General features: G+C 44.4%; 1 pseudogene; it reads left to right on the top strand.

Moving 5' to 3' along the window:
- The first annotated feature begins 92 nt into the window (after positions 1–92).
- LOC119508905 lies at positions 93–15,796 on the top strand (annotated as a pseudogene).
- The last annotated feature ends 1,429 nt before the right edge of the window (positions 15,797–17,225 follow it).

Raw genomic sequence — 17,225 nt, 5'->3', positions numbered from 1 at the left:
ACCCACTATTTTATTCATGAGTTACTGGCGGCGGGGTACCCCACAGAATAACACCCTGTGCCCATTTGAATTATTAATTGCATATCGACCTCATGCTTGCAGCCACCAGCCTGCTGCTTTCCAACCACTGGGAGATCCTATCAGCATTCCTTCAGGGAGCATCAGTGTGAGTGAGCGAGTGGACTCCAGGCGTCCACTTCTGCCTTTGCAAACCAGAAAACCTGACTGATGTGCTGTTAGCTTCTGTTTGGAAACAGTCATTTCAAAGACAGTCTTTTCTCACACTGAGCCCAATCCTGACATCATCATGACAAAATCGCCGAGGAGAACTAACATTTTCAGAGTGTTTTGCAGCTTGCAAAATCCATTTCCAAATATGATTCCAAGTCTGAGAAACCACTCTGAGAAAAAGATATTATTTCTATTTTACAGGAAATGGGGCTCAGGAAAACAAACTTTAAAAAGGGTCATAGAGTATTAGTGCTAAAGAGAGCGTTAACGATCGTACGCAATCCAAAGTCTTGATTGGACGGGTAAGAAAACTAAGGCCCAGAGAGGCAGGATAAAGTGGGAACAAGATTTAGCAGCTGGGAGTAGAATTAGGGTCAGAATGTAGAGAATGTGATTCCTTGTTCTGTACCCTTTGATTTCACCATGTTCCCTCTGAACTCTTTTCCTTTGCTCATTTAAATAAGACAGCCTGTAACTGGGGTTTCAGAGCATCCCTGCCCATGGAATCAGATCATCTGATTGGCTCAAACTCCTGTGAAGCTCCACACTGTCTGCCAATCCCCAAGGTGGCTGAGATGGGGGTCTACCCTGTCATGGAGACCCTGCTTCTGGCCCCAAGTTCCTCAGATCCCTTCTCTGTTCCACACTGCTTTGACTCAAACACAAAACACGGCGCCTTCCTCAATTTACACACACACACACACACACACACACACATACATGTACCACCTGCAGAAAGCATTCATGGGTGCAGAAAGCTTTACAGAAATTTTAGAGAGAAGAGTTAGAGGAGTGGATAACACTGAAGTACCAACATACCTTTAAATTAAATTGACGTGTCTCTGTTCTTACAATGTCCTTCATCCACCCCTCTACCAGCACTTGCCATTGTCCTCAAACTGATGTCATCAATCTATTCACTCCACCCCCTCCATTCTGTGCCCCTCCTTGGTTTTCTCTCCCCTTCTCTTTCAAGAGAAAACTCAAACTCCTCTTGTTTTCTTCTGCAAAGTAGCTTAAGCTTTCATTCATTCATTCAACAAATAGTTACTGAGCTTCTGCTCTGCCAGAGATACTCCTGTGTGCCAGGGCTGGGCTATTTTCTTAAGCTGGTTGGGAAAGATCTCCTGATAAGGTGACATTTAAGCAAAAACTTGAAGTAAGGAAGTGAGCCAGCAATGTCCTATGGCAGAGCATTCCAGGCAGGGCAGAGAGCAGGTTCAAAGGCCCTGTGGCAGGACATACGTAGCCCAGGGCTAGAGTGGAGTTAGGGAGCGTGGGCATGACGTGCAATGAGGTCAGAGAGGCGGAGCCCGTCCTTACAGGTCATTTGCCTGCTTGCTTCAGCTCCAGCCAACATCTCACCTTCAACTCCAAAATGCTTACCAGGGAGCACAAAGAAAGACATTTTCCTTCAGGGGGCAAATGATTCCGGCTGTATGATAAATTCTTTACTTCATTACACTACATTCTATACTCCCTTCATTGCCCCAAAAACCAAGAGCCGACACACTCTCTCATTAGGGACCTGTCTCTCTTTTTGCATTAAGCATTTTTAGAAATAACCCAGCAAAGCAATCCATTATAGACTCTCACTGCACCCCTCAAGGGCTCCACCTTACCCACCTGATTGAGAAATTCAGCAAGGCCCATTTCAAAGGTTTAGCAGTGCCCGCCTTCCCCACACCCAACGTGCGCATGCACACACACACCCAGACACACAGACATACACACAGGCTGGGCATCCGCCATTCAGAAGGGCTTAATATGCTTCCTCTATAACCAGGAGCATGTCCCCAGTTCCTAATCCGAAGAGAGACATTGTTCCCTAAAAGAGTCTTTCCTGTTGGTTGTCTTACCGCCTTACCCCCTGTACCCAGTTTTAAAACCAGTGATTTTGCAAATGGCAGCAGGAAACCTGAGTCCTTCCCTTACACCAGACTATTAACAACTGGAAGGGCAGTTGTAGCACCTGCCTGGAGCAACCAGTGACCAGTAACCAAGTGTCCTTTAGGTGACAACCCCACCCCTTCTGCAGAAATGAGCCTACACTAGCCCAAACAAAGAAATTGTTGGGGTTGCCCAAGTTGTGGACCCTTGGAACACCTCTCCTTGGACACCAGCCTCTGCAGGCCCTCCTCAGCCGCACCCCAAAGCTGCAGGAGGCCTTGGGGGCCTGTGCAGGCAGAGTAAGGGAGGCCCTCACATTCTTGGAAGACACCGCAAGCTGAGACTGTCTCCCCGACACATCTCAAGTTCCTGCTGAAATAAGTGTATTTCTGCTTGAAAGTAAGAAATCTCCTCTTGTTCAGGTGACCTGAGCTTGGATTGTTAAATATGTTTTCAGCAAAGACATGAGAGAAGTGGGAACTGTGCAAATACTGAGATTTGAAACTGATCCCTGGGAAGCCAAGCCATGAATGAGTCACCACCCCACATACACTGAGAAGGAAAGTGATGCAATTTGCCCTTCAGCAACCAGTAACAGATCCTGACTTTCCTCTGATAAGCCACCACTCCCTCATCCCAGCCCATGTGTCTTGGGTGGAGCTCAAGGTGAAGCCTGGGGACCGGTCGGTATGAGCCAGTGATGCTCTCCCCTTGCTGCACTCATTGGGTAGCAAGTGGGTACATGATCTGATCAGAGCCAATGACAGAGAGGCTCAGCATGCCAGGTCAAAGACTTCCAGCTGCTGAGCCCAAGCATTGAGCCAAAGCAGAGGAAAAGGAGCCAAGAAACAGAAAGAGAAATTGGAGAGCAATGGCCTCATCTGAGCCTGGGATGAAGCCAGCCTGAAGACTCTTCTACCACTGAACTTGATTGCCATGTGCCAGGAGATTAAGTCACAAAGGGACTTGACTTAAACCACTTTAAACTGGGTTTCCTGTCACAACAGAAAGAGTCCTATGGATACAAAGAGTAAGTAAAAGAAGATGAGCCAAGAAGAACAAAAACACCCAATAATGTCCTACTTCTGCATTGGTTTTATTTTTACTATAAGCATTCTAAGCCTCTGGTTATAAAATATAAAATACTTTGGCATGAACAATATTTAGTTACATGTATTTTTTTTTAATGATTGTTAAAAGCATGCCCATGGTAAGAAGATTTCCAGTGCTGTGAAGCCAACCATGCAATCACAGGTGCTCGTGCCTCCACTGAACAAGCAACCCAGCACTGTGGTAAATTCTTTATTAAGCTTTGGAGTTCAGAAGATTGTTTTGTTTTGTTTTGTTATTTGTAAAAGCCAGCTTTAATGAGATATAATTCATACATCATAAAATTCAAAAATTCCCACAGTGTACATTTCAATGGTCTCTATTGTTATATTCAGAGTTGTCCAAGCATCACCATGACCTAATTTTAGAACATTGTCAAAAGATGGTTTTCAGGATTTTTCTTAATTTTTTTTTCTTATAATAAAAGTAATACATTACCCTTACTTTGAAAAAGAAAAAAGACAGTGCAAGGAGGAGTGTGTGGCTGCAGCGGGGTGAGCAGGGCTTGTAGGGCGTGGTGAGGTTTGGCTTTTCCTCCGAATGAGCTGGGCAGCCATTGAAGGGTTGGGGCAGAGAGCCAACGTGTTTGGACTTTACATCTTTGCAGCAACCCTTTGTCTGTCATGTCGTGATGCAGCAGTAAGGGGCAAGGGTGGAATCAGGGAACTGAGTTGGGAGACTAGAGCACTAACTGGAGAGAGACGAACATGCCTGGACCAGGTGACAGCAGTGGAGGTGGCAAGCAGGGCTCAGCATCTGGATGGGTCTGGATATATTAACTAACTGAGCAGACAAGAGCTGATGATGGGCTCTAGGCAAGTTGTGGGAGAGAGAGGCCAGGATGATGCCAATATTTGGGGTCTGAGGAGCTGGAAGAATGTGAGTCATTTACTGAGGTTTGGAAGTTGGTGGAAGGAGCAGGTTTGGGGGAGGACCAGAAATTTACTTTGGGGTGGGTAAGGTTGAAATGCCTATTGCACTCATGGGTGTGTGAGTTCAGAGTTTGGGAGAAAGATCCAAGCTGGAGATCCAGTCATAATGCTTGACCTTTTTGGAATATTAGACCCAGTCAACCACTCCTGCCTTCATGGAATGCTCACCTCTCGGGATTTTCAAAGCTGGCCTCCCTGCTGGTGTTGCCTATACCTCCAGGGCCCCAAACTTCTCACTGCTGTTTTCTGATGTCTTCATCCCAGGCTGCCTCCTCCTTCTACCCTTCTTCCCCACATCTTCCCATGACTTCAACCACCATGTCTGCTGACAATTCTCCAACCTGAGTGTTAAACCCAGACCTCTCTCCTGAAGTGGGGAACCAAATGTCTAACTGCTTCCAAAGCAACCCCACCTGGATGTCCTAGGAGCCTCTCCAGTCCAATCCTCTGTAAAGGAGCCTGTAGTCTCTTCCTCTAGCTTCTAGCTTTCCAGGGCTCCAGCCAGGAAGAGAGCATCTTCCTAGATCCCAGCTTGGCTTAGGCACATGTTGTTGGTTCTCAAGCCGTTTCTTGCCCTCCACCACCTCCTCCTGATCTCGACTCCTTACCACTATAACCCCCTCCATCCAACACACACACACACACACTCACACACACACACACAATGCACATTTAACCCTGATTAAGATCCTGCAAGGAACAGACTGGTTTCTCTTCCAGTGATAACTAGCTGACGTTAAGCCCATGTGCCTGGAATCCCAAGGAGACTGTCTTCTAGTACTTAGGTGTGTGGGCTTCAGAGCCAGGTGGACTGGATTGGAATTCATTTACTAGCTGTATAACCTTGAGCAAGTTACCTAATCTTTCTCTGCATCCTTTCTTTCATCTGTATAATGGGGATAATGGTCATTATCCTCCTGATAGGGGTGTTGTGAAAATTAGATAAGATAATACAGATGCAATTGCTTAAACAGAGTCTAGCACCAAGTGGGTATTTGGTCCCAAGCCCCAACTGATATGACATCCACCACATAAAGTCCCCCTTCTCTCTCCCAAGTTGTATCAAGCAGGAGATACAGTTTTTCAAAATAAAATTAGGGTTGGTCTTAGAGGTTGGTGGGACACAAAAATAACCTCATCATCTTGCTCATTACTTCAGAAACTAATCGAGAGAGAAGATCCTGGAGGCAGAGAGAAAGTACAATTTTAGCTTTATTACAAACGGAAGCTGAGAGGCGTAGTTTGGTTAAGTGGCCCAAAGGATACCCAATAGGGCTGGAGTTTACTTCCCCATAAGCAAAGCTCCCCTTTCAGAGGCGGATTGTGCCCACCCCAGTTTCTCCTGGTGAAGAAGCCGAAAGGTCCCCTCTCCTCTGGGTGATAGACCTGAAGGGGGCTGGGAGAGCTGTTCTGAGCATGCTCAGTCTCTCCTCCAAACTCACCCCTAGGGAAAGTGCCGACTTGGCAGCCAATACCAATCTGATTATCTCAGGGCCTCCAGGAGAAGACAGTCCATTCCATTGACTCCACTTCCCACCACCACTTCCCTGCCTCCTCCTCCTCCTCCCCCCGCCCTTTCCTTCCTCCTCCACCTGCTATGAGTTCATCCTTTCCAGAGAGGACTTCCTTGTCCTGTTTTCCCCACTCTGGCAAAACCCTTTATGACTTGTCTTTCTCTCATTCAAGCCTATTATGGATGTGCCAGAGCACAATTGCCATAAAGCTGAGTCAGGGCTAAGAACCAATGCAGGAACAAAAACCAAAAGCTCTAGGGTGCTGTGTTCCTGGCAAACAGAAGACATTAGAGGGGAACACTTGGCACCAACTCTACTGCCATCTTCTGGGAGAAAGGGGTAATTCTTCTCTTGAAGTAAATACAAGATCCTTGCATTGGACCATTTCAACCTTGTTTGGTAAAAATGGACAAATTCCCCCATTATGTAGAGGAAATGTTTTCTTTGTTTCAACCAAGACTCTTTTTAGGCGAAACACAAAATACTACCAAGTTGTGGCAGAGACTGATCATTGTCCCCTGCTTCCCATTCTCCCAGTCTTCCATGGCAACAGCAGCCCCAAGGATGGAGGCTGCATTCCCAGCCTCCCTTGCAGCTGTGTAGCCACATGACTAAGCTCTGACCAATGGAAGGTAAGGAAAAGTGTCACATCGCACCTCTAGGAATTCCCCTTAATATACAATAGTCCCTTCATCTTGCTGCCATCTTGTACTATGAGTTAATTACCTACTACTGCATTCAAAATTACTTAAAACTTAGTGACTTAATGTAGAAAACACTTATTGTCTCACCATTTCCGTGAGTCAGGATTTCAGGAGAGGCTCAACTGGCTCAGGGTCTCTTGTGAGGTCTCAGTCAGGATGTCAGTGAGGGCTACAGCCACCTGAAGCTCGACTGGAGCTGGAGGATTTGCTTCCAAGATGGCGCACTTACACAGTCCTGGACAGGTGGTCTCAGCTTCTTCGCTGTCGACAGGAGGGCTCAGTCCCTCACCATGTAGGTCTCTCCATAAAGCTGCTTGAGTGTCCTCACCACATGGCTTCCCCCAGAGTGAGTGAACCAAGAGAGGACAAGGAGGAAACCAAGTTATCTTTTCATAACTTAAACACACACCATCACTTCTACCACATTCCATCCTCTAGAAGCAAATCCAACCCATGCTCAGAGGGAGGGAAACTGGGCTCCCCCTTTTGGAGGGAGAAGCACGCGACACATATAGACATATTTTAAAACTACCACAGACCATAAGGTTGGAGCCACCCCTGGAGCACCCTGCCAGTGCTGGGCTATCTACAGACTTCTTTCTACAAGATGTAGAAATATCATTCTGTCTTGTGTAAACCTCCACTATTTGGTGCTTTCATTATTTGCAGCTAAGTTTAATCTAAACGATTGCATGAAACTTGAGTCAACTGACGGATCATAAAAGTTACTCTCCTGGTCACTAAGTTCTCAATTCCTCCTTCTCCCTCAACCCAAACCCTCAGCAAACTATTCCTTGAATCTCCACACCCATCACTTTTCCAGTGTCTCCCCCTAGTCCATCCCCTGTGTTCACACCCTCTTTCTCCTTACTGGTCTCCTCACTAGCAAGTCTGAATCTACTCTTTCTCCACTATTCTCCACAAAGCAGCCACAGGGATCAAAGCATTCACAAAGCCATGAGCCTTCCCTTCTTAAAACCTACCAATGGAAGGGGGCAAGATGGCAGCATAGACAGGATTGGAATTTAGTTAGTCCCCTGGAACAACTAATAAACAATCAGGAACAACTAACAAATAATTTGGAATAACTGCTGGGGGACAACCGTGACTGTCCACACATTGTACACCAGCCTGGATTAGGAGGAATGCCCAAGATCACAGCATAAAATCTGTAAGTAAAAGCTGTGGAACTGTGCTGGGAGCCTCCTCCCACAACAGCAGGCTTTGCTGCAAAACCTCACTGTGGTAGAAAGCAGCACGGACCCAACAAGTGAAATAGCTCAGCCAAACTCCTACTGGGGTTTTAATTAACAAATGCAGACTGCTGAATACAAGCTACAATCCCACAACAAGCAGACAGAGGCTTTTAGTGATGACTGACCTTAAAGAACCAGAAGACTCATTTGTCCCAGGAGGGGGAGCCCAGAAGACCAGGTGTTACCTCTGGCTGACAAGTGAAACTGGGGGGCTATGTACTGGCTCTAAAATGGGGCTTTCTGTCCCTTTTTCTCTTTCTCAACCTGAGGGGCTCAGTGAAGACAGCCTCAGCCATTTTCAGTTACAGCGCTCTGACCCAGACAGGAATGGAGATAACAGAGTCAGAGAGACAACAATTCAAATGCAAGTGATAACTCCCTGAGGGGTATATCTTCCCTAAGAGTAAGGAGGTGGGGCCCAGCTTTTCCTTCAGAACCAGACCCCAGTGCCTGGGGGAAAACAGCCAAAACAAAAACTACAGGGGCCACACCTCCTTACACCAGTCAGGAGAGACAGACTGACAGGCGTCACCTGCCAGGTGGGGTTGGAAAAGCACAGCAGCTAGAGACCTCACAGGAAAGTCTGTCAATCTCTAAGACACACCCACAGGGAGAGTTGAAACTGAATATAACCCCAGTCTGAGACCTGAACCTGTTCTGGTCTGGGAAAATCTGATTGGGGTAACCAAGGAAACCAGATGCCTAGACAACAGAAAACTACAATATACACTAGGAAAAATGAAGATATAGCCCAGTCAAAGGAACAAACAGCTCAATCAAGATACAGTTGAAGAGGAAGGAGGGGCATGGAATGTTTTGGATGTTCTTTTTTATTCTAATTTTTATTTTATTTTTTGGAGTAATGAAAAGTATCAAAGATTGATTGTGGTGATCAATGCTCAATTATGAACAACTGATTGTACACTTTGAAGGATTTCATTAAAAAAGATATTAGCTGCTTAAGAACATTAAAAAAAGACACAATTGAGATATTGTTTCACTTTAATGAAACAATCAATTAAAGATTTTCAAAGAAATACGCTAAATCAAATCAAAAACCAAATCAAAAAGTTCAGGGGAGATTTGGCAAAAGAGATGAAGGCTATAAAGAAAACACTGGGTGAACATAAGGTAGAAATTGAAAGTTTGAAAAAACAACTGGCAGAGTCTATGGAAATGAAAGGCACAACACATGAGATGAAAAACACAATGGAGACATAAAACAGCAGACCTCAAGAGGCAGAAGAAAACACTCAGGAACTGGAGAACAAGACACCTGAAATCCTATACACAAAAGAACAGATAGGCAAAAGAATGGAAAAATATGACCTACGTCTCAGGGAATTGAATGACAACATGAAGCACATGAATGTACATGTCATGGGTGTCCCAGAAGGAGAAGAGAAGGGAAAAGGGGCAGAAGCAATAATAGAGGAAATAATCAATGAAAATTTCCCATCATTTTGAAAGACATAAAATTATAGATCCAAGAAGCGCAGCATACCCCAAATAGAATAGACCTATGCCAAGACACTTAATAAACAGATGATCAAATGTCAAAAATAAAGACAGAATCCTGAAAGCAGCAAGAGAAAAGCAATCCATCACATACAAAGGAAGCTTGATAAGACTATGTGTGGATTTCTCAGTAGAAAACATAGAGGCAAGAAGGAAGTGCTGTGATATATTTAAGACACTGAAAGAGAAAAACCGCCAACTAAGAATCCTATATCCATCAAAACCGTCCTTCAAATATGAGGGAGAGTTTAAAATATTCTCTGACAAACAGACAATGAGAGAGTTTGTGAACAAGATACCTGCTATACAGGAAATACTAAAGGGAGCACTACAGGCAGAAAGGAAAAGACAGGAGTGAGAGGTTTGAAACACAGTTTTGGGTGATGGTAGCACAGCAATTTAAGTACACTGAACAAAGATGACTGTGAGTATGGTTGAAAGAGGAACGTTAGGACCATGTGGGACACCAGAAGGAAAGAGGAAAGATAAAGACTGGGGCTGTATAACTCAGTGAAACCTAGAGTGCTCAACAATTGTGATAAAATATACAAATATGTTTTTACATGAGGGAGACAAATGAACGTCAGTCTTCCAAGGTGTTAAAAATAGGGTGGTATTGGGGGAAAAAATATAATCAATGCAAACTAGAGACTACAGTTAACAGAAACATTGTATTATGCTTCCTTTAAAGTGACAAAGGCAATATACCAAGGCTAACTGCCTGTAAGAGGGGAACACAAGGGATGGGTATGGGACTCTTGGCATTGGTGATGTCATCTGATTCTCTTATCCTACTTTAGTTTAATTCTATCTTTCCTTTTGTTGCTTTCTAGCTGTCATTTTTTTTCTTTCTTTTACTTTTTCTTTTCTCTCTCTACCTTCTTTGACTTTTCCTCCTTCTTTGTGGAAGAAATGGAGATGTCCTAATATAGACAGTGGTGATGGTGGTGAATACATAAATATGTGACTATACAGGGAACCATCAATTGTTTACTTAGGATGGAAAATATGGTGGGTGAACAAAACAGTCTTAAAAAAAAAAACAGGTTGATGAAGTAACCTTGAGGGCACTACATTGAGTGAAATAATCCAGACACATAAGGACAAATATTGCATAGTCTCACTGATATGAACTGATTATAATATGTAAACTCATAGACATGAAATATAAATTACCAGGATATAGAATGAGGCTAAAGAATGGGGAGCAGTTGCTTATTATGAACAGAATGTTCAACTAGAATGAACTTAATTGTTTGGAAATGGACAGAGGTGATGGTAGCACGTTGTGAGAATAACTAACAGTGTTGAATGGTGTGTGAAGGTGGAAAGAGTAAGCTCAGAATCACATATGTCACCAGAAGCAAAGTTAAGAGATGGGAATGTATGAAACAGTGAATCTTGTGGTGGTCAATGTCCGTGATTGTACAAATATTAGAAATCTCTTTCATGAACTAGAACAAATGTATGACACTATAACTAGAAGTTAATAATAAAGGGGATAGAGAAATTTTCAGTATTAAAGAGATTCAATATTGGTTCATTAAAGGACAATAAGAAAGAGAGGGAAAAAATACGTCTGACAAACATAAACCAAAGGATAGGATGGCTGATTCAAGAAATGCCTTCACAGTAATAATGTTGAATGTAAATGGATTAAACTCCCCAATTAAAAGATACAAATTGGCAGAATGGATCAAAAAATATGAACCATCAATATGTAGAATGTAGGGGAACTAGTGATAGAGAGCAATTAAGGAAGGGGGAATGATAACTCAATAAGAACAGACAAGCTATCGTGGGTAAATTTAACATTCTGGGAATGCCCAGGAATGATTATGGTCTGTTAATTTCTGATGGGTATGGTAGGAACAAGTTCACAGAAATGAAAGTTATTTTCTTGGGGTAGAGTAGGAACATGTCAGAAGTAAAGTAGTTATCTTAGGTTAGTTGTCTTTTTCTTACTCCCTTGTTATGGTTTGTTTGAAATTTTTTTTATTGTTTTTTTTTTATTTTTCTTTATACAGTTGATTTAAAAAAAGTTAATTAAAAAAAATGAAAAAAATATGCAGAGCCCCTTTGAGAAGCTGGTGGAGAATGCAGGGGTGTTGGGCTTCCCCACCTCGATGGTTGCTAATGTGCTCACAGACTTAGGGGACTGGTGGTTTGATGGGCTGAGCCCTCTACCATGAGACTTGCCCTTGGGAAGACTGTTGCTGCAAAGGAGAGGCTAGGCCTCCCTATAATTGTGCCTAAGAGCCTCCTCCTGAATGCCTCTTTGTTGCTCAGATGTGGCCCTCTCTCTCTAGCTAAGCCAACTTGGCAGGTAAAATCACTGCCCTGCTCCATACGTGAGATGTAACACCCAGGGGACTGAATCTCCCTGGCAACGTGGACTGTGACTCCCAGGGAGAAATCTAGACCTGGCATCATGGGATGGAGAACATCTTCTTGACCAAAAAGGGAAAATGAAAGGAAACAAAATAAGCTTCAGTGGCAGAGAGATTCCAAAAGGAGCCTAGAGGTCACTCTGGTGGGCACTCTTACGCACAATATAGACAACTCTTTTTAGGTTCTAATGAATTGGAATAGCTAGCAGTAAATACCTGAAACTATCAAACTACAACCCAGAACCCATGAATCTTGAAGACGATTGTATAAAAATGTAGCTTATGAGGGGTGACAATGTGATTGGGAAAGCCATATGGACCACACTCTCCTTTGTCTAGTTTATGGATGGATGAGTAGAAAAATGGGGGAAGTAAAAAACAAACAAAAGCACCCAGTGTTCTTTTTTACTTTAATTGTTCTTTTCCACTTTAATTTTTATTCTTATTATTTTTGTGTGTGTGGTAATGAAAATGTCAAAAATTAATTTTGGTGATGAATGCACAACTATATAATGGTACTGTAAACAATTGAATGTATGCTTTGTTTTGTATGACTGCATGGTATGTGAATATATCTCAATAAAAATGAATTAAAAAAATAACAGGGGCATATAGGAAAAAAATATACCTTTTGCAAACTATATACTACAGTTAGTATTTTAACATTGTTTCATCAACAGTAGCAAACGTGCTATACCAAAACTATAAATCAATAATGGAGGGGGGTGGTTAGGGGTATGGGAGAATTTGAGTTTCCTTTTTGTTGTCTTTATTTCTTTCTGGAATAATGAAAATGTTCTAAAAATTAAAAAAAAATTAATTGTGGTGATGGATGCACAGCTGTATGATGGTACCTTGGGCAACTGATTGGGTACTTTGGATCTTTGGATAATTGTATGATATGTGAAAAATCACAATAAAATTAAAAGAAAAAAAAACCTACCAATTCCTTCCCATTGCATTGTAATAATCCCGAGCCCCCATGTCCCCAGTGCCGCCTCCTACAGTCTTCCTTGCTCACCTCCTCCAGTTGCCCTGGCTGCCCTCTTTCCCACATGCATCAAGATCTTGCCAAGCCTCTTCCATCTACCAAAAATGCCCTCTCCCCACTCTTTGACCAACTGTCCTTTCTATCCGTCAGGGCTCAGTTAAGTGATGTCTCCGCAGCGAAGCCCTCCTGGCCACCCTGTTTAAGTAGGTCCCCCCGTGTTATTCTCACTCCATCTTGTTTGTTTCCTTGATCACACTCATCATCGTTTGTGATGACACACGTGTTTGCTTATATGACATCTCTCTCCCCACTACACTGCGGGCTCCACGAGGGCAGGCCTGTGTCTCTCTCTCAGGCGTCACAAACCAGGGCAAGGGAGACACTCAGTTCATCTTCTTTGGGTGAATAAATGGATGAATGGTGGCCAAATAATTTAGTTCTGCCAGATTCGTTCTACCACCATACCCAGATGTCAGGAGTGTACTGCTCCTCCTTATGACCTCCTCCTCAAATTGGGGTGCCCGAGTGCCTGCCTTCTGCCCGATGCTGGCTACAGGGGGTGACTAAGACACAGGCCCAATTCTCAAGAAGCTCAGACTCCCAGGGAAATCCCCAGAGTAGAGTCAGAACACAGAGGACAAGGCAGAAGGAAGGAGCAAGGGGCCAGTGAGGGGCCTGGAGAGGGGTCGGGGCAGATCTTGTCAGCCTTGGATGCCACATAAGGAGCATGAACTTCACTACGCCCACCATGAAAGGCCTCAAGAGTTTGAATCAAAGAAATGTCTTGGCCAATTTTCGATTTTCAGATTGAGAATACATTCACCATTCTCCAAAGCTTGTTAACAGCAATAACCTTGATAATAGTCCATTGTCTCCAAAGCACAACTGGGAGGAGCCTAAATGCTATGTCTTGGCTCTAGCTAAACCACTGCACCCCTGCTTTCCATTCCAGCCCGGCTCTCCCTGGGCTGCTTTGGCTCATTTATTCATCCATCTTCCCTGTCTTGTTCTTCATCAGCTCCCTAGTGCCTAGCACTGGAAAGACCATGAATAAACATATTAAATCATGAAATGCATGCTTGAGTAGAAAAGTAGATCATTTCAGAGACTTTTTTTTTTTGCCCACAGATTTTTTTTTTTAATTGTATGCTGTTTAGCATTTACAACATTAAAAGCATAAAAACCTGAATTCCTGGCTTCTCTTAGAAATTTGGAGAAGTCAATAACACAGAGCTCGTATATCCCCAACTGGCTAGACCTGGAAGGGGCTGCCCTTTTGGAGGAGGGATGAGCCCTGCCGTGGGCTGGAGCCCGTCCCAGCCAGGCTTAATTAAAGCCTCGGCACCAGTTGGCTTTTGAGTTTTTATCCCCTAACACAGAGTGTCCCTCGTGGGGCCTAAATGGTCAGAGGGGAAGTTGATCAGATCCTGGAGTTCTGGACCGGCCAGAGGATAGTGGCCATACTTGAAGCAAACAGGAGCCACTAATGAGTTGAAGCACCAAGGCCAATGGCCACTGTCACACCACGTGAGGATGTCGGGGGCAGTTTAGAGCAAGGAACTTGGGGCCAAGCTGGCCAGGTTGGAATCCAAACTCTGCTGCTTTCTGACCAAGTGACTGAGGGCAAATAACTACGCATCCTTCACTCTCACCATCCATTTCCTCATCTGTAAGTGGAGGATGATAGTACTTACCACAAAAGCTTGTTGTGAAGATTCAATGAGGAAAGTTATGTAAAGCATTTAGCAGCGCGCCTTGCACAGGGTAAGGACTCAGTAACTAGGAGCTAAAGGTATCTTCCTTCATCTCTCTGTCGGAGAGTGGGGGGCCCACCTCTCCACATAACTGGGTCCTGTAGCCTCTCAGGCCTAGGAAGGCCCCCACAGCACCCCACACATGTAACTTATAGGTGGGGTGAGAGGCAGACTCTAGGAGGGACGGTTGATTGGTCTCTCCTATATGTATTCCCACGGTTTGAAGACCATCAATTTGAGATGGCTGGGTACCCCCGTAGCTCTGAGCTTTTTCACCTGGGGATCATTGCAACATAACTGCATGTGCTGGGGGCACCCCTCTCAGCCTGAGGTCTGCGCAGGTGTCTGGCCAGCTAAGGAGTGTCAGACAATTGGAAGTTATGGAGATGTATTTGCTATGCTCTCATCATCCCATTATGACAGTAGAAACCACACGAATACAACCACACACTTCCTTACTCCCTAAACCAAATAATGCTTGCCTTGTTTCATCCACTTGTGTGTAACCTGAGCAAAGGAACTGCCTCGGTGCTATCGTCAAATGAAGGAACATGCCCACACCTGTGCCCAGGCTGCTGCCAGGTCTTTAGTTAGCCCCTTCATTCGTTCACTTATCAGATATTTCTGAAGCACAGAGGTGGTGAGAAAGGAGCTGATATTTATCACTAAACACTGTGATGGGTCATGTGTGCAAATATCTCACATTACTCTTACAAAATATATGTTGGGGGTGGGGGAATATTGTCCCATTTCACAGAGGAGAACACGAAAGCTCAGGATGTTTACCCCCACCAGGAACTTTAATCTGGAAGCTTCTCTTGGGAGCTCACAGAGATTTTGGAGAGCTGGGGAAAAGAAGACCCCGAGGTCAGGAAGCACCTCTGGAGCTGTCATCCGGAAGCCCCAGTGAGCATGGTTCTCAAAGCTCCCCCGATAGTGCTGTGGATCTCACATCTGTCCACAGGAGTGGCTGCAGCTGCCTCTGGAGAATGTCTCCCCCTTCTCTTCCACTTTCCAACTCTTGCACAAGTGACTTCCCTTAGAAAACTCTAGTCCAGAACTCCATGGGGATTCTGAGAAATGCAGAGGAGACCTTAGAAGAGGGTGATAGTGGTGCCAAGTGGACAATCAAAACCAGCCCTCCAGTTGAATTTTCAGAGTCCTGAGGGGTCAGATTGCTGTCAGATCAGTCTTTTCCTGTAGACATGCACCTGGACATGGGCAAGAACATGGTCATAATAAAAAGGAACGTCCAGATTATAAACAATGGAAGACAGAAGGAACACCATTAGAAGCTGTCCAGGAAGGAGAAGCTGGCTGCACAAGGGCTAAGGGATCCGTGGGGCCACAGTGAAGCTTGGAGATACATGGGTGGCTTTGCAAAAAATGTTTCCTTTGTTGATGCATTATTAAAAAGATTCAAATGGGGATTTGCTGCATTTGTGGTAGCTATGGGGGCTGATATATTTCCTGGAATCCTCAAAAAAAGATGAGAAGCATCACTGAAGATAGTACCTGGAAGTATCTTAGTGGCATAACTCTCATAAAAAATAAGAAACCTTCACTGTAGCCTACTTCTGTGTGTGTTTGTTCCTTAAACACTATCTGTAAGATTTAATAAAGTAAGAAAACATCAAAAAAAAAAAAAAAAAAAGCCAACCCTCCAGTCCATGCCCCCTCCCAACCCACACCCCAGTCCTTTCTAACATTCCACCAGTGCACACGGCATCTCAGGGCCATTGCTTCTCGCCCCCAGGCATGGGCTTTTATACATTTGCCCCAACTTTATAATAAAACACCACTTGTCTGTGCCTTTCCCACCTGGTAAGTACAAATGAGGTCATATTTCACATTAATAATTTGAAATGCAAGGCTATGAGCTCCTTTTGTTCGCAAGGCAGAAACCTTGTGACTTTTCCAGGGAGCCCACCATCCTCCAGGACTGACTCCAAAGCTGCCGGGTCCCTGGACGGCATCAGGGCATTGCAGGTCTGACTCGGTTTCCCCAAGTGACAATGTTGCTGCTGCTAGCAGCACCAGGGTTCACTTTGGAATTGGAGATGCCCTGCTGCCCCTGCCACAGTAGAGGTAGGGAGACTCCAGCATCTCCGGATTCGGCTTCCATCCATTCGTAAGGAGGCCAGGCTCTCGCTAGGTGAGAGAGAGCACACCGTCTTCCTCTTGCAGTTGGTCTGAGTCATGGGCTGTCCCACTGCAGAGTGTCCTGAACCCTGGAGTGCCTCGTTCCTGCGTGGGACAGGCCCTGGGTTGTCCACCCAACATCTATTGCCTCCTTTCATTTTGGCTAATTTTATTTAGAGCAACAATGTGCCCAGTCCTGGGTGACACCTCGTGATCGATCTAAACTAATGATTGGCCAACCAAATCTGGCTCATCACCAGTTTTTGCATGGCCAATGAGCTAAAAATTGTTTTCACAGTTTTTAATGGTTACATATTAAATGGTTATAGAAGTACCTACATAATATCCTCAATTTTGCCTCTTGGCCCAAAAACTCCTAAAATATTCACTATCTGGCCCTTTAAGGAAGTCTGCCGATCATGAAAAATCTGTTCCCCAGTTCACTCAGCTTCCCATGCATTTTTTTTAGTATCAGTGTAAATACATTAATAGCTTGTAAGATAAAACAATGTCAGAAGGTTACCAGACACAAAACTAAGTCAAAGTTGTTGCTGCAAAGGAGAAGCTAGGCCTCCCTATAATTGTGCCTAAGAGCCTCCTCCCGAATGCCTCTTTGTTGCTCAGATGTGGCCGTCTCTCTCTGGCTAAGCCAACTTGAAAGGTGAAATCACTGCCCTCCCCCCTACGTGGGATCAGACACCCAGGCGAGTGAATCTCCCTGGCAACGTGGAATATGACTCCTGGGGAGGAATGTAGACCTGGCATCGTGGGATGGAGAACATCTTCTTGACCA

The sequence above is a fragment of the Choloepus didactylus genome, chromosome 14 (assembly GCF_015220235.1).
Source record: "Choloepus didactylus isolate mChoDid1 chromosome 14, mChoDid1.pri, whole genome shotgun sequence".
NCBI lineage: Eukaryota > Metazoa > Chordata > Mammalia > Pilosa > Megalonychidae > Choloepus > Choloepus didactylus.
The sequence above is the reverse complement of the archived record's forward strand: the minus strand, read 5'-3'. Positions and strand labels throughout refer to the sequence as shown.